Source organism: Pseudonaja textilis, chromosome 5, assembly GCF_049901715.1.
Source record: "Pseudonaja textilis isolate UNSWEBS1 chromosome 5, rPseTex1.2, whole genome shotgun sequence".
NCBI lineage: Eukaryota > Metazoa > Chordata > Lepidosauria > Squamata > Elapidae > Pseudonaja > Pseudonaja textilis.
Genome location: NC_141994.1, coordinates 36,240,964 through 36,267,951, shown reverse-complemented (window position 1 = coordinate 36,267,951; position 26,988 = coordinate 36,240,964). Strand labels below are relative to the sequence as shown.

The 26,988-nt window shown below is 38.6% G+C and overlaps 1 long non-coding RNA gene across 1 annotated transcript in view; it reads left to right on the top strand.

The window, feature by feature from the left end:
* LOC148125599 (uncharacterized) overlaps positions 1–25,093 on the top strand; it is a 28,585-nt gene extending 3,492 nt beyond the window's left edge. Inside the window, exons 2-5 of the long non-coding RNA XR_015743832.1 lie at positions 6,883–7,012; positions 13,921–14,005; positions 21,615–21,724; positions 22,752–25,093. This is a non-coding gene — a long non-coding RNA (uncharacterized LOC148125599). The remainder of the gene's footprint in view (positions 1–6,882; positions 7,013–13,920; positions 14,006–21,614; positions 21,725–22,751) is intronic.
* The last annotated feature ends 1,895 nt before the right edge of the window (positions 25,094–26,988 follow it).

Genomic DNA, 26,988 nt, shown 5'->3' with positions numbered 1-26,988 from the left:
TGATATCATCATAGCATTATAGTCCATTTACCTACGCTGCCTATTTCAAGAGAATGGATACTTTTCTATGGGTATAACATCCTTTTCTAAAACTAGTTCAGTACTACTGAGACGATTCTTGCTATCATGTTACTCATTTCATCTGCTTGTGACAGGAAAAATCAAAAACAATTACACAAATACAGAATATGTGGAAATATGCTGAATAGAAGCTCCTTCAATTAGAAATAGGCCATGAGTTACTGTATTTTTCAGAGTATAAGATGCTCCGGACTATAAGAAGGACCTAACTTTTGGGGAGGAAAACAAGAAAAAAAATCTGCCTCTTTTTTTTATTACTATAAACAAAAAGAGCAACATGTCCAAAATCCATATAGAGAGTGTGTGGATTTTGAACATGTTGCTCTTTCTATTTATATTAATTTTCAAAAATCTGCCTCTGCCTCCCAGCATCCATCTGGTATTCATCTGGACCATTCACCACCACCCGTTTGTGCTGCCACCATGGCCCGTTTACCCCAGCCTGTTCACCACCATTGCATCCTGTTTGCTGCCGCCACTGCGGCCCATTCACTGTGGCCCATTTGCCACTGCTGCCGCCATCGCCACAGCCCTGTTTGCCGCCACTGCCACCCATTTGCAGCTGCTGCAGCCCATTTGCTGTCACCGCCGCGGTCCATGCTAGAACAGCTGATCGGCACCGCACCAACCCCCTTCCCCACCCCGCAATATTCGTTGTATAAGACGCACAGACACTTCCACCCATTTTGGGGGGAGGGGAAGTGTGTCTTATCCTCTGAAAAAAATGGTAAATCCAGATTGTTATGAGAATGATGCTACACAACTGCAGAGTCTGTAAAGAAATGGTCATATGTGGGCCCACACGAGAATATTCCAAAGACTCAAATCTTTAATCAAACCATAAGATTAGGAGGAAATAATTTTATTTGTGCAAGCAAAATGTTTTTCTAGATATAATAATATAAAAGGCATTTCTGAATATTAATTATGGGAATAGGAATGTTTTATAGAGCAAGACAGAATGGCTAAATGTTTTAGACCAGTAGTGCAGAGAGCAAGGGTCAAGTCCATTTTCATTTGTGGAAACTGACTGGATAATGTTGGGCCAGTCATAAACTCAGCACAAAATAATCATAAGGCACTGTAGAAGGAAATCCTCACATTTTAAAAGAATTAAAGTCTTAAAAGAAAGTGTGTGTGTGTGTGTGTGTGTGTGTGTGTGTGTGTGTGTATGTATATGTATGTATATATGTGTATATATATATATGTGTGTATACATACATATATATATATATATATATATATATATATATATATATATATATATATATATATATATATATATATATAGCTTTTTTGGTATTTTCCACGTCATTATAGTTGTGCTTTTAAATTTGTAGCAACTTTTGGCAGTATCTCATCTGCCATCATCAGGCTTCTGTATTGTGTTCGTCTGTGAGTCGAATATTTATTCATAGATTTTCACAGGTACAGGTATGTAGGTCTAGGTGTATTCGGGTCACACGGGAAAAGACCTGAACAGACCTAGACCTACATACCTGTACCTGTGAAAATCTACGAATATATATTCGACTCAGAGACGAACACAATACAGAAGCCTGATGATGGCAGATGAGATACTGCCGAAACGTTGCTACAACTTTAAAAGCACAACTATAATGACATGGGAAAATACCCGAACAAAGCTGAATAACACACACACACACACATGTATGTGTGTGTGTGTGTGTGTGTGTGTGTGTGTATGTATGTATATATGAAATAAAATATTTTCCTTTATTCTTGTTATACCTTATTGAAATAACAATCAAATGATACAAAAATAATAACTTGCATTCTGTATTGTGCCAAACAACATCTAAGATATAGAAAGTGCTATCAAAAAAGGATCTTGATCATACTTTTATGTCATAGCATGCTCTTTCACATTACATTTTGGATATCATGTGTAAAATTTCTGCAACACATGCTGTCTATTTCCAATATATGTTGTATTCTATGATAGAGAGGATCCTACATTTTTTTCTAGATATTATATATTACTATACTAGCCATAGTATTCATATACAAGCCTCTTTGTTTTGGGGAACAACTGTTAAGTAAATTGGGTTTTTCATTCTTCAATGACTATTTTGTTTGTTTAAGTCAATGGCTATGTACCAGAATCAATATATTCAACAAAGGCAATAACTGTAATTGTATGATTGAGTGTTCAGATGAAGAAGAGCAATCAGGACATTAATTCTTTTAAAATGGTCAAAACCTCGAAGTAGCCATGATACTAGATGCTGTGTATTTCAAGGATGTAGATAGCATACTTGAAATGCACAGAAATGAATGTCTCTAGAAACCTGGGTGGTTTGTTTTGTCTCTAGACCATGGATGTCCAACATTTTGGCTTGCCTAGGCCACATTGAGTGAAGAGGGGTTATCTTGGGCCACATATAAAATAAGTAATATAGTTAATGTATACAAATCACCTAATATGTTAAAAGTTTGCAATCTTATGGAGCTGCATTACTAGCTATCCAGGCCCATATGGCCTGCAGGTTGTGCATACCTGTTCTAGATCAAGATTTTTAAAAATACAAGCTTTCATCTGGACAAAAACATTCCTAAAACTTAACCCTCCCTATTCATGCTATTTTTTAAAATATTCCATTTAATCATGATCCTCAAAAAATCAAATTTTCATCTTATACTTAGAAACTCAACATAAGTTTCTGTTTTACAATTATACAGGGTTTTTAAAAAATCATTTGTTTGCCATCAAATTAATGATTAGGACTATATTTTTGCTTATATTAGCTTTTTGCATTTACCCTGGCTCCTTGTCATACAAGTTGCTTTGTCCTGTCAGGACTGTCAGATAGAGAGATGAATATATTTAGTAACAGTGGCTTCCTGCCACATCTTTAGTCAGCATGAAAAGGAAACCATTAAAGTATGGGCTGTTTGTAAAGTAATGATGGGAAGTGGTGGTCTTTTGAGAACATGCCAGTGAAGACTTTGAAAGCAGGAAAAAAAATAGTTGGCTATGTCATATGCAATTAGATGCTTCGCAAATCTAATTGCTTATAAACATTACTTGTGAATAGCTTTTGTATCTTCTGTTTGTTAGGCAGAACTTAGCCATTTTAAAAAAATGAATACGAAGTAGCATTTGGAGTGGATTTTTCTATGTTTATTCTTTGCTAGTGTGAAGTCTAAAAGAGTAATGTTGCTTCTTTAACTACCATGTCTATGAGGAGCAACATATATTGTGTTCTTGAAAGGCTAATTGTTGTCTCACCTAGTTGTCTCAGTAGACTCACCTAGTTTAATAAACATATAAGCTTTAGGAGGGTAAGTGGTGAGCTGTAACATAATAGGAGGTATAATGTTAGATCATATGTACAGATTGGACAGCAGATAAGGGTGAATGGAAAAAGAGTTAAGAAGGCAGCACTGAACATTGTAAGGAAATATGGAACCAAGAAAGGAAGGGTTTTTTTATTTAAATTCTGATTAGGGATGCAGAGTGTAACAGATGACATGTTCTATGGTTGTCAGACAATTGAGCAGTGAAAAAATAATATTGAAATATATTTCATACTTATTTGGGAATAAGCCTCGTTGCATTTGGAACATATATCAATATGAATACAATAGGACTGAACTATAATGTAACTTGGTAGTTCTGTGTTAAGTATAAATGAAAAAAACAAACAAAGGAAGTAAAAGCTTGCATTATGCTGTCAGAGATTAAAGAAAGAACATTAAAAGCCCCAAAAGGAAATGACAATGTGATACCTATAATTATCTGAATGAAGCTTGATAATTGCTTCTGCTTGATCAAAATGTAATTCCAATGCATAGGAATCATTGGGCTCTGGTTTATACAAATAAATTGCAACTTCTGATGTTGGCACTAGAGGGCCTTGAATGCTGAAGAAAGATGCTAAATCTCCAAATGATTCAATGCTTTAGTCTGTACAGCAGAATTGTTGTTTTTAATACAGAGAAACACATTATATGAATCTTTTATGTAAGTTATGGTATTTGTGGAAAATTTTATTGGTGCATGTATCTTAGGAAAACCAATAGAACAGTTTTTAGAAAGAAATGGGTTTTACCAAATGCAACCAAGATTCTAATTTTTCTTCACCATCAATTTCAAACTGCAAAATTCTTATTAAAACCTTTAAAAGGAGCTATGAAAAGATTTGTCAATATTCTTAGGACTATTACATTTAGACTTGTAATCTTTCCACCTGAGGTAAAAATTCAAGGCCTTTCCAGGGTTTACTCTAAATAATGGCAAGTCTGGAATAAGTGCTGTCAAAATGAAATTTTCCAGATCACCATTCCTGCCTCATTCCCCTCCCCTCTTTGTAGTGATTTCACAGCAGGATTAGTGGGCTTCCCCAGTCTTGTAATACTATTTATGTATTATATTTCTAAATTGTGCCAAAACCACAATTTTATGGTTAACATAAAGATATATTGAAAATATATTGTACAATAATGTAAGAGCTAATATAGCAATTGTATAGTTAAATTATCAGCAAATAAAATTGTATTTTATTAAAATCATTAAAAGTAAAATTATTTACAAAATAATAATTTATTACTATTATTATTAATAGATCAGCAGTTCTAACAGCTGTTAAAATATTTTTTGAAAAACAGCTTTTAAAAACCTCTGAGAAAACAAAGAATGTGTTCAGTTAATACTGAAAGCATAATAATGTAGACACTAGGTAAGCATTACTGGGTGTCATTTATAAGCAGAGAGCTTGCTTATAAATAAGCCTTGTGACTTATGTACTTGTCCTCAATGTCATTATGCAATATGAAAGTTAAATCTGCATTATGATGTCAAAATTCACTTGCTTGTTTGCCATGTAGTGCATATCTATATCTGCCTCATATGCACTAGTTGTTTAGAAAAGTAAGTTAGTAACATATAATTGCCAGGATGGGAAGGTGAGTTAGAAAAAACAAGCCGAGGGTGCTCTGACCTGGGAAGGAAGAAGAATACTTTCAGTTCCTAATCAACTGCAAGAGATTGACAATCACCTGATACAAGGAGAGAGTGGGTTTCCTTCCTATTCAGGGGTCTGGCTAAATGGGAACCAGCAATTTAGGTCTCCCTCTGTTCTTTTCTGCCTTTGTGCTCCTCCATTGAGTTCATGCATATTGTAACTTATCTTGCATTGAGCTTCTAGGCACAGGTATCAAACTTGATTGCGTCATGTGACATTTTTGCCTCTGCGGAGCTGGGGAGGGCGTGGCCTGCATATGATGCATCCGGGTGGGCTGCCAGTTTGACACACCTCTGTATCTAGGGTAAGAAACTGATCAGAACTGCAGGAAAGAGGGGCAGTTGAGGCTTTGAGATTGTGAAGAAGAGAAAGGGGAAGGAGTATCTTAGTGCAAGACACCTAATACCATAGGAGAACAGAGTCCCATCCTACCTAAACTATAGAAAAACAGCTACATTTAGCCTACGCGTTTTCCTAGAAATAAATACCATGGCATATCATGGACCTTCTCCTAAGGAGATCTTGGAGTCAGAAATTTTGTCAAACTCAATTCTTACATTTATGAGGTAATACTATTCCTTCACATAGCCTTTCCCCAAACCATTTAACATTTCAAAGTCAACATTTTAAACTCCCTTAGAATTTGCTTAGTTTTATTCTTGGTATTTTCCATCATTTTGTTAGGGTTTTTTTGGGTTAATCATATTTGATTGTTTATTATTCATTGTAGAAAATGGGTTCATTTATTCATCAAGTTAAGCATAAGACAGCCATTAGTTGTGTTGACTATCAGCAGACACATTTCATGCTAAATTGCACTGTAAGATATTTGGTTGGGTTTGGGCTTTGAGCCCACTACTGTTTACATGTCTGATATTCCATGGGCTCAAACAAGTACAAAACTATGTTTACTTAACTATGATTTCCTGAATAAGTTACAATTGGTAACATTCACACAAATGCTTAGCCAACAAATAACATAGAATGTTGGACTTAATTGATTCTTGAATCATCTTGTGCTTTTATTTTTATTTTGTAATGATGCAACATGATGCATAAATCCAAATTATATAAAATGTCTATATTGTTACTGGTGAAGAGAGAAAATTTCAGGTAGTTTGTGATATTTAACATGATAAGCCTGAGAATTTGATGACCTCATAGAATAAACTTTAAATTGTAGAATTATTGCTGTCTCCCAACAAAAAAATCTTGTTGCTAAATGTTCCTTTTTAAAGCTGCCTTATCCATGTCTTTTGAATTTAGCCACCTAATTGAGTAGAGAGATTCTGTATCAGCAGTGGAACAAACTCCTTCCTCTTCTGGGAGGATTTAAATGAAAACTGAATATCTGTTTCTCAAGTATGGCATAATAGTGGATTCATAAAAATTAGCAGGAGGTTGGATTAGATCAGTCTTTCTCAAACTTTTGAGCCTTAAGCAGTGGTCCCCAAATTTTCCGGATCTACTGGTGCTGACGGTGATGGGGCGGAGAGAGATGGTTTTTCACTCCTGTACACCACTTGCATAAATGCAGCTTCACGCTCGTCTGCCACTTGCATAGCCCAGTTCCCAATTTGCTGAGGTCCAGCATAGGGCTGGGGGCTGGGGGCTGGCTTAGCCTAGAGGACCCTTGAAATGTTTTTTGGACCTCAGGGAACCCCTACCAATCTGGCTCAAGTATACACAAGAAATTACAAAAATACATTTCTTACATGTATGAATTAACAGTGTTCTTAAACATTGTATGTATGAATTAACAGTGTTCTTAAAGTGTTTCTTTCCCCCTCTCCCCCTCCCCCTTTATGAATAGTTTCTGCTGCTGGTGATGCCTGGGCTAGCCCAACCACAGATTTTCTGCACTCACTTGAGATGGAGCCCCCCAGACCACTGCACCTGGAGAAAGGCAGGCACGCGCTGGCAAGGAGAACCCCAGTATACAGGTCCTGGCACCATCTCTCCCACATGTACACTTTCACTATCTGCTCCTCCTCCTTCTTCTCGTCATTTACTCCTCCTCTTCAGTTTGTGCTTTGCTCTTCTCCCCCCTTGTATCCACATGTGTAATCCCAACCCCATCCAGGGCCTGTACACGCTTTGGCTGCCCAACCCACTTTTTTATTTGGTCTCTGCTTTTTTTTTTTAAATAATTCATAATCTCCCAAGGAATTCTTGGTGACATCCCAGAGAACCCTAAGGTTCTATACAACTCTGATCAAGAAATTCTGGGTGGGATAATCTCCAAATTCCTTTTTCATTCTATTTTTCTAACTGTAACATTTGCTTCAACACTGCTACATTCAGCATTTTAATTAGTCCAGGTTGCCTATTTTATTTGTCATTGAAGCACAATTGAAATTTTAGCATTACTTCTGCTTTAAGTCATAAAATAAAAATATTTTAGGAAATATTTAAAAAGAAGTAGCATAAAGTAGCAACAGATGCTAAAAGCTGGTTGCTTCTTGCTTGATTAGTGACATGCTGATTTATTTGCATATGTAAGAAAATCCCAGTATAACTTGCTGCCTATAAAAAGAAACAAGCTTCTGAACTCCAAATAAGCAGCATCTGGGAAGGTCAAGGAATTCATCCTCTGAGAACTTCTCTGTCAAGTATGCCAACAATAAACTGAGAGGAGTTACCATAGCACCAACACAAAGGGAAAATAAATTGGCAAGAAGTGACTAAGGCTGGCTATAGCCGTATAAGGTATTTGGGAAAGGCATGACTTTGCTACTTGATATTGATTATAACTCTATGAGATTTTCTCTCATTCTTTTCCTGTACTTATGAAGCTTTACTACTTGCATGTATTTATTTATTCTGGACGGAGTTGTTCCCAATTTACATGCCAGGTTGATGGCAAAACGATTAGATGCACAGACAGCAGCTTAGTTCAGTAGTTATATATCCTATTAAACAACAGGATGTAGTATTTTACCAACATATTTTACCTTTTATAGTTATATTGTTATTACCCTGTAGTGTATAAATGTATGGATGAAATACATTAAAATATGAGAGCCCTGCCATTTCTAGAGCCCCTAGGAATTCTCTTCATCCCAGTCAACATATTTAACCTCACAGATTAGTTTGTGCAGAGATTTAAGTGCTAGTTAATAAATGATAAACGTTTAATTTGAAATAGCGTCCCTTTCCCCAAGATTTATTTATTTTATTTATTTTGAATTGTCAATTACTTACAAGATAATAGGTATAAGTATATACATAGTTATGAATACATGAAATGGGTACATATAAGAAAAATAAAAGAAACAATAGGACAGGGATGGTAGGAACGTTGGTGTGCTTATGCACGCCCCCTACAGACCACTTAGGAAAGGGGTGGGGTCAATAGTAGACAGTCTAAGGTTAAAGTTTTGGGGGGTTGAGGAAGAAACCACAGAGTCAGGTAGAGTATTCCAGACATTGACCATTCTGTTGCCAAAGTCGTATTTCCTGCAATCAAGCTTGGTGCAATTAACCTTGAGTTTGTATCTATTGTGTGCTCTTGTGTTGTTATGGTTGAAGCTGAAGTATTCATTGACAGGTAAGTCATTGCAATGTATGATTTTATATACCATATTTAGATCAGACCAAAGATGGCGTAATTCAAGGTTTTCTAGGTCTAGAATTTCAAGTCTGGTGGCATAAGGTATTCTACAACGAGTAGAGGAGTGGAGAACTCTTCTTGTGAAATATTTCTGGACTTTCTCCACTGTGCTAATATCAGATATATAATGTGGGTTCCAGACTGATGAGCTGTATTCGAGTATTAGTCGGCCAAATGTTTTGTATGGTCTAGTTAGTAGTGTGATATTACCAGAGAAAAAGCTACGTAGGATTAGGTTAACAACTCTTAATGCCTTTTTGGCTATGTAGTTACAGTGGGCTCAAGCACTTAGATCATTAAAGATGATTATTCCAAGATCCTTTACAGAGCTTGTATCATCAACAAGGTCTTGACTATTCAGTCTGTATTTTATTTTCTGATTTTTTTGCCAATATGTAAGACAGAGCATTTATTTGTTGAGATTTGAAGTTGCCATTTGTTTGACCATTCTAATACATAGTCAAGATCTTTTTGAAGGGTAGCAGTATTGTCTGTGGTATTGAACAGCTTTACATCATCAGCGAAGAGAACGCAGTTGCTCTTAATATGATCACAGAGGTCATTTATGTAGAGCATGAAGAGAGTTGGTCCTAGAACACTGCCTTGGGGGACACCACTATTGACAGGTACAAAATTTGATAGGACGCTCCCAATTTTGACCATTTGTTGTCTGTTTGACAGGAATGCTTCTATCCAGTTATGCAGTTGTCCAGAGATACCATAAGGTTTTAGTTTTAGGAGTAGTTTGTTATGTACCACTGAATCAAAGGCTTTACAGAAGTCTATGTAGATTGCATCTATTGTTTTGTCCTGATCGAGTTGTGTAATCCATGTTTTTGCAGTGTAGGAGTTGCAGATTACAGGATAGTTTTTTTCTGAAAATGAATTGTTTATTAGAGAGTAGGTTGTTTGTCTCTAAATGGAGCATAATGGATTGGTTAATAATTGATTCCATGACTTTACAGGTGATGCAGCATAAGGAGATTGGTCTGTAATTTTCAACTAGTCTGGGGTCTCCCTTTTTGAAGATGGAGATGACCGTGGCTTGTGACCATAGTTTTGGCAAGGAGCTAGTCCTGAAAGATTTTTCAAAGATTATGCTTAGAGGTTCTGCTGTGGCAGTAGATAGCTTTTTTAAGAAGTAGGCACATATTCCGTCTGGTCCAATAGATAGAGATGGTTTTAGATTGTGTAGTGCTTTTTCAACATTGTCTTCTGTAAAATTGGTATATATTAGATCATTATAGTTTTCTGTGGTTCGGCTAGGAAATACTGGGAATGATCCATTGCTGTTTACAAATACTGAGCCAAGTAATGTGTTAAAGATGTTGGCTTTAATAGTGTCGTCATTGCAGTCTTTACCATTAGATCCTATTAGGGGTGGAATGGACCTTGAGTCTTTTAGTTTGTTGTTTACAAAATTGTAAAAAGCACAAGTGGAATTGGTGTGTAGAAGGTTTTCCTCTTGTTTAATGTGATAATTGGTACATTCAGTCTTTATCTGGCATAAATTTTTGTATTGACTTTTGAAGTTGGCAACGTGACCAGATTTATTTTTCCACAAGAGTGATCTCTTTTTGGATTGAAGTTTCCTTATTGTTATGGGTAATCTGTTTTGTTTTTTGGGGGGGGGAGTTGTTATTGGTACATATAGTTTGATGACTCTTTTGACTTCAAGTAAAAATATGTTATAATGGTCTTCAACAGTATTGCATCCAGTGAATAGAGATTGCCAATCAAGGGATGACAGATCATTGTCTTTAAGATCATAGTTGCCTTTTTTGAAGTTATAATTGGGGATTACATCATTGTGATGATTTTTGTGTGGACGTATGTTGAGACAAAAGTCATTCATATTGTGGTCACTGTTGGAAAAGGGTTCTTTTAGTTTGTATTCTATAAATTAAATTCAAACTATTGCAGAAGATGATATTGAGGCAGTTGTTAAGTCTAGTATTGTTGTTTACTAGTTGTTCCAGTCCCAGATTTGTAACAGCATTGTAGAAGGTTGCATGTATGGGTTCAGCTGTACATTCGTTTAGGGTCCAGTTAATATGAGGTAGATTGAAGTCACTAAGAAAGAGAAAAGCGTGTGGGCAGGATGTTGCCCATGTTAGTAGTGAATTTAGCTTGTTTACATGTTCGATGTCATAATCAGGTGCTCTGTAACATAGTAAGAATCGAAATGTGACATTTAAGGATAGTTCACAGATGAGGGTCTCAGGAAGAGCACCTGGGTAACTTGGATGTTTTTTAGATGTAAGGACTTTTTATAGAAGATAGCAACACCACCTCCTCTACAAATTTCACGATCTGATGGGTAAACATGATAGTCTCTTACTGTTATAATGGAGTCAGGGAGAGATGGTGTCGAATTTAGCCATATTTAGTAGGAGGAGAAATTCAGGTATTTTATCCACAAGGCTTCTTGCATTGAGTAGCTTGCATTTAAGGCCAGCTGTAGTTGGAATTGAGGTAGTTAGGGGCGTAGTCTTGGATGATGGTGGATTGGTTGAAGTAGGATTGTGGTTGAAGGTTAAAGCTGAGTTGCCAGTTGTGTGACTTACGTTTGATACAGTCAGCACGGTAGTCAATGTACAGGTCCTTCTCTCCATTGTCTAGATGGTTTTTGAGTTCTGTGCAGAGTACACGGGAGCAAGCATGTTGCTGTATGGTTAGGTCAGGGCAAGAACGGAGGTTCTTATGGTTGGTGTTGCTTTTGGCAACTGAATTTATAGTATAATTGAATTTATGTTTGCTTGATTCATTTTTGCAAATGACCCTGCAGAAGCATGGGCCCACAGAGCCGTCTCTGTTTTTGAGCTCTCGGCCAATGCGGGAAATGTCAAGTATTTCATCAGGGGAGATGGTTGATGCTTGATAATCACTGATGATGTTTCGGACAGTTGTGATGTCATCATTGTCATTGATGTCTCCTACACCAAATAAGATGGCGTTTGGACATTTCTGTTTGCGTTCAACAGCTTCTCTGATGAGGATTGGGATATCATTATTTGTCTGATTTATGTTTTTTTGTGGATTGGGTTGTGGATTGAGTTGTGGTTGTTGGGTAGAGATGTGGTTTGTAGCTATTGGATGTTCAGATTTTTTCGTTGTGTCTTTTTTTTCAAGGTTGGATAATGTTTTTTTCCTTGTGTCTAGGAACTGCTTGTGGTTGTGGATAAACCTAAGCTTGTACAGTATGGATGAACCAGTTACAAAAATCCAGGGGATCACTCTAAGCTCCTTAGTTTGCTCCATTTTCCTCTAATTCTGAGCTGCAGGAGTTACTCTGTAAATATGCAGAACTTGTAAGGATTTTTGACCAGCACCTTGATAAACTTCTCAGGAACAGATATTGTGAGCTCTTCCCTTTGATAAATCATCCCAATCTTTGTAACTGCTTTATGAATGTAACCTCCAATCCATGAATGTGTTTTTTTTCCCCCTTCCATTCAATTGTGTTTTAATTCTTGGAGACTGCCTGGACAAACCCTGCAGTTTTCTTGGTAAGGTTTTCATAAGTGGTTTGCCATTGCCGCTTTCCTGGGGCAGAAAGAAAGTGACTGGCTCAAGGCCACCCAGCTGGTTTCATACCTAAGACAGGACTAGAACTCGTGGTTTCTCAATTTCTAGCTTGATGCCATAATCACCATATCAAGTTGATTCTCATGTATGTGTTGGTTATATAAGTGTTATGGGTGCATCCACAGAAAGTAGCAAATGTCATGTTGCAAAGCTGTTAAATTTGAGATATGTGTATATATATATATATATATATATATATATATATATATATATATATATATATATATATATATATATATATATATATATAAAATTAATCTGCTAAGAAAGTGATTTCTCTTACATAGTTTCTCCAATTTTTGGTATACCTGCTTTCTTTGTCTATTAGACGTTTAATTACTACAGCTAGATATGACTCTGAATCTGTTTTTCCACTTTTTCAAAATAATAAATGAGCTACTGTGTAAATGTTACATGCGATGGAAATATAATTCTGAAGTATATATCAATGATATACCTAGAATCCAGTTGTGGACATTTTTATCTATAGACTAGCTGAGAATTTTGGATATTATGATACAATAGATCTGGGGAGTGTCAGGGAGAAGCAAACTGGATCCTGGTTTCCAATTAGAATGCACATCAAGCCATAACTGCAAAGAATCCAGTTGTCAAGGACTTGGAGGTAAATTCAGCCAAAAGCAAAAGTCAGATAATTGTGAAAACTCTATTGAAAGAATAATGTATTTAACAGCTGGATTAATTTATGTCCAACTTGTATTTCAATTCATTAGGGCAGAGATTTTTCCAGGTTTTTTTCTAACAGGTTCTTGTGAACTGGTAAGGTGGCTGCTTATTTCTCAGCAACTGAGAAACGTGCAGGTAGTTTCCTAAACAATCCATTCAATATTTATTTGGCTTTGAATAATCTTTACTCCAAGGACCTTCTTTAGTATTTTTTATCATCTAGGGCAGGGTGTCAAACTCAAAGCCTGGGGTCCAGATCCGGCCCATGGGGTGCTTAAATCTGACCCGCAGGGTCACCCTGGGAACAGCGAAGAACTGGTCCACAGTGCCTCTGCCAGCAAAAATGGAGCTTGTTTTTTTCTGGCAGAGGGTTGTAGGAGGTCGTCGCTGCAGAAAACAGAGCTCGGAAGCCTGTTTTTCTCTGGCAGAGTCCTTAGGCCACCACAGGCATCCGCGACATGAGTGACATCGAGCTGGCCACACTCAGGCCACACCCACCCCAGCCCGCTGAGGTCAAACACAACGCTGATGCGGCCCTCTATAAAATGAGCTTGACATCCCTGATCTAGGATATACTTGGAAACATTAAATCAGGGATGGAAGGAGACATTTTGACAAAGTACAATTGGTGATTTTGCATAACTACAGACAATAATCTAAAAACCACACAGGCTGAGGTTATACAATATATTAAAACCAAAACTTTATGGTTTAGTATAATGCATAAATCATGGGTGTCAGACTCACAGTATCATGTTGCCATCACGTGAAGTTTTGCAACATTTTTCCAATTCACGGAGCTGGGGTGGGTGTGACCTGCGCGTGACACATCTGGCCCATGGGCAGCCAGTTTGACACCTCTGGCATAAATCATAATTCCTTTATTTTCTGATAATTTAATGTGTGTCCATTTCTCTGACTCTTAGCAAGGCAGGAAGTAATTTATGTTCTTTTCCTTTCCAGATTAAATCCCATAAATCTTATGAAATAACTGTGTGCAACCCAGTGCAATAGTACTCAGAAGATCTACTGAGTCACATAATTGTCTGTAAGTAATTGCTGTGTTATCTCTCTTCTGCATCATTCACTAAGGTAATTTAATATTAGAATTAAAACAAGTTTAGGAATAATAGGACAAAATGCAAAACCAGATCATAATACATGCACTTCAAGAAAAATAATCAATTCCATAGTTATAACAAAGAAAATAGACTACCAGTGAACACATGACTCCACTGCACTTAGGGCCTGCTGCCAAATTTTGAAAACTATGAAAGCACAACAAAACAGTCTCAGGGGAAAGCTGTTCTACAGGATGTGAAGCTACAGAGAAGGCCCATTGTGTAATAGGCTCACGTGAATTCCCTACATCAGAAATTAAAAAGACAGACCTCATAGACCAGCAGCCTGAAGGACCAGTGCATCGATAGTCACTGCAGGAAGCAATGAGTTTCTGTAGACTTTCAAGAAGAGATTGGACTGCCATTTGTCAGAAATGGTGTAGGGTCTCCTGCTTTTGGGGGGGGGTTGGACTAGATGACCTACAAGGTCCCTTCCAACTCTGTTAATAGGTTAGATCCAGATATTAAAGGGCCACTTATTGGCAGGGCATGTAGCCCCAATGTATCCGTGGAGCTATAGAAAGCTGGGCAAAGGCCCTCCGCATGCCTCTTTGAGAGGACAACAATCTAAGCTTTTGCTCCTCTCTGGGAAACGGCTCTGACTCTAGATTGGCATTCACTCGGACTGCATTTGGACCTATTCATGGAATTCTCTGAACTATTGCAAATGAGTCTTGTGGTTCTGAATCTGCTTCTCTCCTGTTCATAGATTGTCATGGCTCCAGTTGTGGACTTTGTGAACTGCTGAAGTTTTGGGTATTCTCTGGCTAATTACTGATTCAGTTTCCAGCTGTTGTTAGAATGTTTCTGTTAACTCCTTGAGATGGCTCAGACAAGAAGCACAAGCCATGAGTATTAACACTACCTTTATTATAAGGTCACAATTAACATAATCTTGCAACATGGTAAGCATCTCTTTCCTCCTTTACTTTTACTGTTCAGAAAACCACAGATGATCCTTTCTGAGACACTTTCCATTCCTCTTTTGTTTCTGTGGACATTTCTGTCCGCATTTCTCAAGTCATTCCTACATACCATTATAGTTTCTGACATGGCAAAAAAGTCCTTAGATCAAAAGTGTCAAACTCAATTTCATTGAGGGCCACATCAGGATTGGGCTTTACCTTGGAGGGCCGGGGGGGCATGGAGGGTGTCACCATGGTGGGTGTGACACAGGACCACACCTCTACAGAAGTGGTTTCATAAACTTCTAAAAATAGGGAGACGTACATTTCTGTGATTTTGTTTTTTTAATACTTACTGGATCTACTTGATCACCTTATAAGAGAGAGACCAGATCAAGAAACTGACTCCACAGGAAGAGTAAAACTATAAATTATTGAGATAGACTATAGTAGCAGAATCCTGCAAGCATGAAAGTTAAAATATTTAACTTTTCCTCCCTTTTATAAACTTCTGAGTCAAGGACGTACTTCTGGAGCACTCCGGGGGCCCTGTTTTGGGCCTGGAAGGCCTTCTGCAACACTCCAGAAGTCCTGTTTTGGACCTGGAAGGCCTCTTGCAGCACTCCGGAGGCCAAAAGTGGTTATAGGGGGACATGCAGGCCTTGTCTGCGGCCCATTTTTGCTAGCAGAGGCACTGCGGGCTGGTCCTTTGCTATTTCCAGATCGGTCCCACTGGCCAGATCTAAGCACCCTGTGGGCTGGATCTGGCCCATGGCCTTGAATTATTAAGATTAGAAAGGATGCTTTGGTATACAGTATTAGTATTTGGAACAATGTAGAACGTAATTTGTATATCCTGAGATATACAAATTATTATGTTATATTTATAGAAGGAGTATTATTGGGGTAAATCCAGGTCAGCAATTCATTACTTCAACTTGACAGTAATGTGCCCACTGAAATCACAAAAGGAGAAAGCTATCATTCTTCCAAACTGTGCAGAATTATGACTTATGAGGCTGAAGGCTCATGGTCCGAGCTTATGACTTATCCACAACTATATAGACATGTAGATTTCCTCTTCATTCTGTTAGAGGAAAAGTTGGTGAAAAGTTATTATAAAATTACCTCCTTGCTTAAAAGCTGAAAAGTTTCTAATGCACTGGCTGCTCTTGTAAGTTTTAACTTAAATATTAACTTAAAATAATCCTTAGTAATTCTCAAAGTGAGGACTTTGGTGATCCATTAGGTGGTTTGCTGCAGCCACTACATTCATAACTCTTAGAGTCTACTAGCTGTCTCAGATTGCTTCCCTATCATGCACCAAGAATCAGCCTGCAAATCTGTCTTTGCTATAAGAACTGATTCTCACCCTCACTCTCAATAGCCTTTCTAAAATAATCAACAAGTGCAACCTCCTTCATAAAAAGGACAAACTTCCTTCCCTTTGACACTGAAAGCAGAAGATCTAGAACCCTTTCTGCACTAATTTCACCACATGTAGTTTTCTTATCTGAAAGTATAGTATTTTCTGGAATTCTTCCATTGTACTCTAATATTTTCCTTAGTAAATCTTGCTAATCAGAACTTAAAGAGATTGGCTTTTGTAATCAATCATTGCTAGTACAATAACCAATTCAGTTGGTTATTCGAAGAAACTTGATGTGTACTAACAATCACCTGGCAGGAGCCCAATCATTAATTTCCTCAGCATTAATTTCCCACTTCTGCCAATAGCCATCAGGAGAGAGCAGCGTCACCATCTTCGGTCTGCCTGTACTCAACTAAATGTGAACTCTGACAAGCAGCCCAAGAAGAAATAAGAAAATAGGAAATATAAGCATATTTAAACATGAGATTTCATTGGGCTGTGCATCAGTTATTAGTAACTCCTTGGTCCTCAGAGATTTTTCTTGAAGAATATTCTTGACCTGCAAGTTTGTGGTAAAAGTAGTTGTTACTGTGGCATTGGGTACATACAATAATTCAAGTGGTAAATAATAGTTGGATTCAATTTTTGATAGAAAATTTATTTCAAAGTACCTTTACAAATGGACAAAATTGAAGTAATCATATTAGTCACTAAAAATGTGAACTTAAAAATGAAAACATTAATAGGGGACATTTATTTATTAGAAGGGTCTTGCATTATCTACATGTTTATTCAGTAGCATGATTGCAGAAAATTTGAATAACATTGAGTTAAGACATTCTCCTTTGAGAAGTGTTGTAACAACTTGTGTACTTAATAACTTTTTAAAATAACTTGTAACTTTTAAAAGTCCCATTAATGTTTCCATAAAGAACTTTATACATATATATTTGTGTAGCATTTCCAGATTGGCAGTAAGACATTTTGATAGAAATTTATTCCAAATAGCAGTTATAGCCTGGATAGCAGTGAGGTCTGCTTCCTTGCTATCCTTCTGGACCTGTTCCCATCTTCCCCACCTATCTTCTTCCCTGGTCTCAGGTACGTATTAGCATTTCCCGACCGGGGCTAGTGTTAGTAAGTTGCGTAGTTGTCAGGGTTTGTTCTGTTATTTCTCTTGCTCGTGGAGGGTCTCCCATTCCCTTCCTACGTATGTTTTGTCTGAGGGGTCTCCCCCCTCTTCTCTGGTTGTATTTTGCTTGTTTGAGGGATCTCCCCCCTCCCCTATGGTCATGTTTGAGGGGTCTCCCCCTCCCCTGGATTTGTTTTGTTTGTTTGAGGGGTCTCCCCCCTTTTCCGTGGGTCTGTTTGGTTTCCCCCTTCATGACTCTAGATCTGAGCTGATCAATGTGCCTCCTCCAGCTTCTCCCGTCTGCAGTGTTTACTCTGTACGAATGGGGTCCAGTTATCAGGGTTACTTTTGCTGGTATCCACAGTGGTTCTCCTGTGAGATTTTTTGCGTACACTGTGTCCCCTGTTTGAAATATGCCGCAATTACTGGAGGGGTCTGCTGGTTTTTCTGGGCTATATGTGGGGTGTAGTCTGTCTAGGTGTGATCTTAATTTCTTCCCCATTAGTAACTCTGCTGGGCTTTTATTTGTTGTGGCACTGGGTGTCATGTGTTGAATGTTTAGTAGCTTATCTATTTTTTTGTGTGTGTCCCCAGGCCCCAGCTTTTGTAATGTTTCCTTCATGTAATGTACCATGCGTTCCGTTCGTGGCTGGGTGTCCCGACGTTGTCAGTGCATGCCTTATCCCCTGTTGTGCTAGAAATCCCTTGAATGTTGTTGCAGTGAATTGTGGCCCATTGTCGGAAACAATTAAATCCGACAATCCATGTGTTGCAAAAAGTTTCCTGAGCTGTCAAATGACGGCTTCTGTTGTGATGGAGTGCATGATGCTTACCTCTAGCCATTTGGAGTAAGCGTCTACAACTATTAGAAATGTGTGTCCTTTGGTTGGGCGTGCAAAATCAATATGTAATCTTGACCATGGTTCTCTTGGTGTTTCCCATTCGTGTTTTGGTGCTGTGGGGGGTGTTGGCCTCGATTCCTGGCAGCTTTTACATGTTGCCACCCAATTCCCTATTTCCTTGTCCATCCCTGGCCACCATACATAACTCCTTGCCAGGGCTTTCATTTTTAAAATACCCGGGTGTAATTTAACAATTCTAGTATGCATTTCCTTAAATTTTCCGGTATGACCACCCGATCCCCCCATAGTACACACCCCTTAAGCGTTGAGAGTTCTGTTTGTCTATTCTGGAACGGTTTGGTCTCATTGATCTCGGTTTCTGGCCATCCTTTTCCTACCCAATTTAAAATCCATGCCAGGTTTTTGTCTCTAGCTGTTTCCCTAGCGATGTCTACTGCTGTTATGGATAGGTTTTCTAATGTCTCTATTTGAAGGGTCGATGTGGTTGGTGCTGGGTCGTCTTCTATGTCAGGTAGAGGGCAACGGCTGAACATGTCAGCATGATTTATGTCCTTTCAAGGTTGGTAGATCAATTTGAAGTTGTAGGCAGGCAGTAATTCCGACCATCGCATCCTTCATGGTGACAGTATATTAGGTGTAGCTTTGTTTCCTGAGATGATGCCCAGGAGTGGCTTGTGGTCTGTGACTAGTGTGAAAGTTCTCCCATAGATATATTAATGGAAACGTTTTATTCCGGTGCAGCAACCAATGCCTTTTTGTCTAGTTGACTGTAGTTCCACTCCGGCTTTGACAGAGTCTTTGAATAGAATGCTATGGGTGCTTCTTTTCCATCTGGTAATACATGGCTGAGTATAGTGCCGATGCCGAAAAGTGATGCATCACAGGTTAGTGTTATTGGAAGCGTTTTGCTATATTGTATTAGTACGCGGTCTGATGTGATCAAGTTTTTTATTTCCTGGAATGCCTTTTCTTCTTGTAGCCCCTAGGCCCAGGTTGCTTTCTTGTCAAGCAACCTGTGTAGTGGTTCCACAATGGTTGCTTTCTGTGGTAGGAATATGTTATAAAAGTTAATTAGTCCTAAGAAAGTTTGCAGATTAGTTTTATTCGCAGGTCTGGGGGCTTCCTTGATTGCTCTGACTTTATTTTCTGTGGGGTGGATTCCTTCGCTGTCTATAAGGTATCCCAGGAATTCAACTTTGCTGGCAGCTAATTGGCACTTTTCCTTTTTTACTTTTAGTCCCACCTCCTTGAATTTGCCTAGGACTTCCCTTAGGCGGTCATGCAGTTCTTTGTCCTTGGCTGATACCAGGACATCATCAAAGTATGGCACCACCCCTTTTATCCCTTGCAATAGGCATTCCATTAAGCTCTGGAACACTCCTGGGGTGACGCTGACCCAAATTGTAATCTGTTGCATTTGAATGCCTCCCTGTGCATCACGATTCTCTGGGCTTCCGCTGTTTAGGGGTCAACGGGCAACTGTTGGTATGCCTGTGTGAGGTCTAGTTTCGTGAATATCTCCCCCTCCCCCCCCCCAGGAATATAATAGATGCTGCACCACTGGAACCAAGTATGCGCTTTGTTGGAGTGTGTAGTTAAGTGTTGCTTTGTAGTCCCTGCAGATGCGCACCAACCCATCAGGTTTAATTAGTGCAACAATTGGGGTTTCCCACTTTGCATGGTCAATTGGTTCTAAAACCCCTTGTGCGATGATTTTATCCAATTGCTCATCGATTTTTGCTTTTAGTGTGAAAGGAACCCGCCTCGCCTTCAGTCTAATAGGGGCTATGTTTGGGTTTAGAATAAAGGAAATTGGGGACCCCCAGTACTTGCCCAGTTCTCCATCGAACACGTCCCAGAATTCTTCCATCAGGTTGTATTCCCACTCTGTCTCGGTGATGCTGTTTATCCCTGTGACTTCGATCCCTAATGGTGCAAACCATTCGAGTCCCAATAGGCTAAGTCGATTCCGGTTGACTATGGTTAGTGGATGGACTCTGGTATATTTTTTTGAATGTTACTTTGAATTGTCTGGTACCTTCTATGGGGATTTTGTTCCCCTGGTAGTCTTCCAGCGTTAGTGTTTGTCTTTCGAGTCCTTCCCGGCTTATGCCTGGTATCAGTCTTTTTATGGTGTCCCATGATACCATTGATAAGTATGAGCCTGAGTCTACTTCCATCTTCCTTCTATTGTGACCTGGACATATTCTTTCCTGGTGTTTGTCATGTTGGAGTGTCCGATAGTCACCCTCTGGTGTGTTTCCTCTCTTCCATTGCTTGTCTCTTTCCCTTGCCTGATTCTGTTGTCTTGGTTCCAGTGGCTCCCTGCTTGTTTCTCCCTCTCTCTGGGTGTGTGTGTATTCCATCTTTGTCTAGTTCTTTCTTGCTCGGCATGCCCTAGCAATATGTCCCTGCCATTCACAATGTTTGCAGATTGCATCTAGGAACAGCACTCAGAATTCCTTCCTTTTTCCATTCTGGTCCCTTCTGCCCTGTTCTGACCAGAGTTGATTTAGCCCTTCTTCTTCCTTGCCGTCTTCCGATGGGGACTCAGTGGTTGGGGTGGTGTTTTTTGGTGTTTCTGGTTGCACTTTGTTCATTTTCCGCATGGCGGCTGCTGATTTCTGCGTTGCTTCTGCTGCGGTAGATTCTTCTGTTATTTTAGGTTTCATTAATAATCGACCCTGGAGTGTAAGATCCCTCAGTCCCAGGACCACTCGGTCTCTAATGGCTTCATCCATGTTTAGGAATTCGCATGCTTTGGTAATGTCCCTCAGCGTTGTGACAAAATTGCCGATGCTCTGGCCTTCTCTTTGGTTGTGCTGATAAAATTCATGTCTTTTGATGAGGCAGGAAACAGTTGGTGTGTAGTGAGCCCTAAGTATTCTTTCCAGGTCTGGCCAGGCCATCATTTCCACGTTGGTGGGTGCTGCTAATGCTTTGGCCATCTTAAATACCGCGGGACCACAATGAGTGAGGAAGACAGCTCTTTTCCTGTGTTTGGATATATTGTGGAGGTCGCTCCTTTCGAGGAACATGAGGAATCGGTCGATGTACGATTCCCAGTCTTCGGTTGCTGAATCGAACAGTGCAGGTGGCATGTTGTTTCCGTCCATTTCATCTCGATGCGTTGCCAGTGTTCATCGGTTGCCATGTGCTCGCTGATTCCCTTTGTCTCAGGATCCCACCCTCGTCGTCTATGTTAGATTGTGGGAAGGAGATCAGGACACTAGCATGATTGTCATTTTTTTTACTTCCTTCTAGGACTGAGCGCCGAAGAAACTGCGGCAGCCCTTTTTATAGTCAGGCTGCTCGCGGCTATGACCAATGATGGCTCTTCAAATTTCCTGCCGCCACAGATCGACCAATTACAGGTAAGTATGCTAATACATAGCACTTATTTCCTCCTGAATTACAGAAAAGTATAGCATTATGATGAATTTAGCAGATGATCACACCACATATTTCATTGGATAAAGCTAAGTACAGTATTGACTTCAGACAGTTAATACAATTACATAGCAACATGAGAATGATAGGACTAAAATAGGCCTCTGTCCAGAGGGCTGCATAATTATGAGCACACTTTAATAAAGACTACAAGGATTTTAAAAAGGATTGCATTTCTTTGTTTTTAAGTACCATATATATCTCCTGTGTTCACTTCAGATAAATTATCTGAAAAGCTAACAAAAGGAAAAAGGAGCAATATATAATGCAGTGTAAAACAAAATGATAAAAACAAAGAGCAAATGAAAACTATTTTGACCATCACAATTTAAAAGCTTGAATAAATGACCATTAGTTTGAAGCTGAAAGTATAGTAAACTGGACCACATGGGACCCAGTGACAAGAAAATGCTTCATAGATTATCAATCTCTACATTTCAATAGATGGTAGGACTTGAGGAATTTTTTTTTAACAAAATGGAGAAGGTGGAGAAGATGTATCTTAATGATATTGGTTAGTTAACACTTTTGTATTGTTTGACTCTACTTCACAAGTTCACCAGAAACATCCGTTTCATTGCTCTAATCACGGCTCTACTTAAACTTCCCAGGTAAACAAGGGAAGAGATGTTCTGTTCACCAGGGAAAAGCTTAAATTTGCTTCAGATTTTAGACTGTTGAATTATTTATGGCATTTAAAGGACGTAAATGTTTCAGTTCAATTGTCTCTTTTCCACCTCAGCGTACAATATATACTAAAATAATTGGGGTTTTTAACAGATAGCATTTTCTCAAAAAGCTCTAGGGATTTTTCGTTCATTGTGGAAAAAGACCTGTTCCCAAAATAAAGAAGGTTCTATGCTGGATTAGAAAAGATAGCTGTTAACTACCATTCCATGTATTGCAATAATTGGTATTTTCCTTTATTTCTTATTTACTTGAATTTACAAGGTGAATAAAATCTGGGTAACAAAGAATGAAGAATTCTTTGGTTTTCTATTGTGAACCTATGACTGCCCAACTCACAGCAAGGATGCATTGCACAAGTCCCATAAGTACAGTATAGCAAGTAAGTGAATGCTCAGTGATAAGATGCAGAGCTTAACAATTCATAAGAAATCGAGACACAATAGCTAAGTTGCCTATGGCACATGGATGAATATAGATGTTCTTTACAGATAATAAAAAAAACTGGTGGGGAGTTAGGATGGATGTAGGCAAGCCTTTTCACGCCTACCAGTTTTATGAAGCATCATCTTCCCTACAGGAGGAGGACAAATCAATTGTCTGGCATTTCTCTGGTTGTCATGGATATATAGTTGGGGTGACATTTCACAGCCACACTCAATCCATCTGTTTCCACAAAAGTGCCATTTTCAGCAGCTCTTAAAAAGACTCAGCACTGGACTCAGTGCTAACTACAGCAGCAGCAAAAACTGCAGGAAGCTTGAGAAGAAGAACAAATTTGGTCACAAGAAAATTAAAACAGTAACCTAAAAAGATTGTGATGATAATCTAGTAAAGCTGTCCCACCTTTGTTAAAGATCACTACTTTGTTAAATATATATTTCTGGATCTGCAAAATTTAAGCATTTTACTTTACTTGTGGTGTATATAACTGAACAAGAGAGAGAGAGAGAAATGGATCTCACGTTGGGAGTAGATTAAACAATGGGGCTGAAGCATACTTCTTAGATGAGTTTAGGATTTTGGTTATGGTATATTAGCCTAAGACAAAAGTACTTTCCTTAGTATCTGATAATGAATTTTCAAGAAGAGGAAAGTCAAGTGGAGTATGGTAGTAACTTATCAAACCATTCTACTTGGTGCTATTCCACTATAGACTAACATTTCCACTATTTCCAGCCAGCAGAGCCTAGGAACTCTGTTTCAATTGTTCCCAATGCACTGGATGAAGAATTTCTGATTTGCAAAATATGTGTCATATTTTCATTCCATTGTACATGGATGTATTCTTTCATCCTTTTTATATCTCAAAGCAAGCTATAAAGTTCTGAACTTTGTGATTCTGTTCTGATGCAAAGCCTTAAAATGCCACTCAATGCTAAGTTGGGATTTTATTTTTCTGGAGGTCTTTAAGATGGGAATCTTCAATATAATTCATCATGTTGTAAAAAATTGCACTGCAAGAGAGCCAGTCAGGTCAAAGCCAGTCATTAATTGTTCAAAGGCAGGTGGATTTAATTCACTTTGGATAAGAAAGTCTTCATGTTCTTGGCATTCTTAGAAATTTGATAATGTTGAGTAACCTATGATCCCAAATATTTTGTTTCTGTCTTCCAGGCAACCTGCTTGCACAGAAATTTGTTCATGATATTCCAAAAGAGTCATTATAGAAGCAGCTGTTTTACATTCATATTTAACAATACGTTTTTTTTTCCTCTCCTGCTTGGTATTTGCTTCCAGAACCTAATCCCTGATGGCATTCCACAGATAAGCCTTCAGTGCACTCCTGTCCATCAGGCCAGCATTTTCAGTGAACTATCTCCTACCATTATGTCATTACCTATTTTAGCCATGTATTTTAAAATAAGGCTAATGGGGTTTTCTAAGAATCAACCTACATTTGATATCCTTTTTCTTTATACAATTCCTTTCCACCTGGCAGCTTTATAACAAACATCCTGTTAAGTGGTGTAGATATTAATGGGAGGCCTAGCTAGGGAACCAGAAAGATTACGTATTCTTTCAAGATCATGAAAGCAAACATTCTGATTCTTGTTTGTATTTTTTTAAAACCATTTTTTTTCAGTATACAGTATATGTTTGCTTGTAAAGTGAAGATTTTTAAATGAGTATACAAGTACCTTTTCCCATTAAAAATCAAGATTTTTGAAAACCTCAAAGGAAGGAAAACATAGCATTTCTGGAATGAAACTGGAAATTTGCTAAATGTACCTTCCCATTCGTTTCTGTGCTTGAAGTGAATATGTTTACAGGAGCTCACTCCACAGCCACAAATCTGGGATTCTTCCTAACTGTCAACCAGATAACTATTGCATTTTGTCAAATTTAGCTGCTTTCTGCTTTGCAAAAGATTCAGTAGAAAATGAAGCTCTATAAACCAATGGACCTAATTAGTTATCAGATGTTCCTGATTTTATTTTTTGACTCAGACATTACAGCTCCATAGAATATTATGTCTGCTCTCTTCCCAGCAACATAATTCTATTGATCTGCATACATTATTTAAAAAAAAACTACATTTTTTTTGGAATTCCATCCTTAACTTGAAACTTCATCCTACAGCAGCCCTGTTTCTTCTATGAAATGCAAACAAAAGCATAATAAACATACTATTTATTTATCAAATTTATATGCTGTAGTGTACATCTTTCCGATATGGAACTCGATAATAAGATAATGATGGAGACACATTCTTTCCAATGGAAAACTCATTGTACCTCCTTGATCTTTTAGGGATTTTGATATAATCAGTTATGATATCCTTGACTCTCCTTGAAGGCTGGAGATTGGAGGCACTGGATTGCAGTTTTTTTTTTCTCCATGATCAGTGACTCAATCTGAGGCCTTAGCTTTGCAGGGTTTCTCAGGGTTCAATGTCTCCACATAATTGTGCTGGGCCAGATTGTATGCAATGGTACGGGGTTAGGTATTGATATAGGGATAATATTTAGTCATATATCTTGATCTTTGATCAACAAAGCTATGGTATTGTTCTGACCCAAGCCTCGTTCAAATCAAACACAAAGTATATATAAAAGCAAACCTTTTTAATGCATCTGTCAGAATTCTGTTCATTCACAGCAAAGAGTCATTAAAACTAATTGTCCCAGATAAAAGCAAGCCCTTTCAAGGTTGTGAAAGGCTGCCAAGAACACAAGATTAATTGCAGGGAAATATCCAAAACGAAAAGTCTCCAAAAATAAACCAGAATAGACAGAACTTGGAGTTGAAAGAACTTCTTTGCTTCCTGCAAAGAACCCAACCCATGAGGGCTGGCTTTTATCCCTTATGGGAGGGGCCATCACCTTGCAGCCTTACTCCTGAGTCCCCGTGCTGCTGCAGCTGCTCTTTCCTTCGAGCAGCCCTGCGCGCACGTGCACTGGGCACAGGCTCCTCGGGGTCCTCTGCATCACTGTTGCCAGACTCCACAAGCTCCAAAGGCAGCACCCCACTCTCCGATAGTCCTGGATCCATCCCTGCATCACATGCAGGCCCCTCATCCAAGTCCTCCTCTCAGAGACCTCGGCCATCTGCACCTGCTGCCAGCGAACCACAACAGGTATTGAGTAAGTTGTTAGGATCTGGATGGAGTGAGAAGTAGAGGCTAGACTTAGTACAATCTTAGCACAAATTAGAGGTTATGAATTTAAGGACTCTCTATCTCTGGCGAGCTTCAAATTTCAGTTTTTGATGAGGTTGTACTTTTCCAAATGGTATTGGAAGTCCTTGTGAACTTGCAGCTGTTGTTCAATGAGCAAGTGACGGCTATGGGCAAGAGGATCTTTGTATAGCTCCATTTTAATAAACCAATTATGCCTTTCTGGGATTAGCAGACCCTTGTTGGGATCAATCATATATTAATCAACTTTTATTTGGACGACCACAACACAATAATGGCTCATAGGTGGGACAAGTAGTTATGAGCATAACTTATTAACCCTTGTAATACTTTCTGAGCTGCACCGACTACCAGTTGACTTCTGGGTCTAATTAAAAAGGTTGGTTGTCATCTTGGTTCAGAACATGAATATTTATGGAGTGACTTTTATCCAATTTTTTCTGCCTGTCCTATAGAATCTGCAGGGTTGGTATATTCTAGTTCCCATCAACAAAATAATACTAATTTATGAGATCTTAAAGGCCGATTCTCTTCTATCACTTCTGCTTTCTGGAATAGCAGATATAGATAATCAGAGTTGGAAGGAACCTTATAGGTCATCTAGTCCAAACCCCTGCCCAAGCGGGAGACCCTACACCATTTCTGACAAATGGCAGTCCAATCTCTTCTTGAAGGTCTCAAGTGATGGCACTCCCACAACTTCCGAGGGCAAGCTGTTCCATTAGTTGATTGTTCTCACTGTCAGAAAGTTTCTCCTTATTTCCAGGTTAAATCTCTCCTTGTTCAGTTTCCATCCATTATTCCTTGTCTGACCTACAGGCACTTTAGAAAATAGCTTGACCCCTTCCTCTCTGTGGCAGC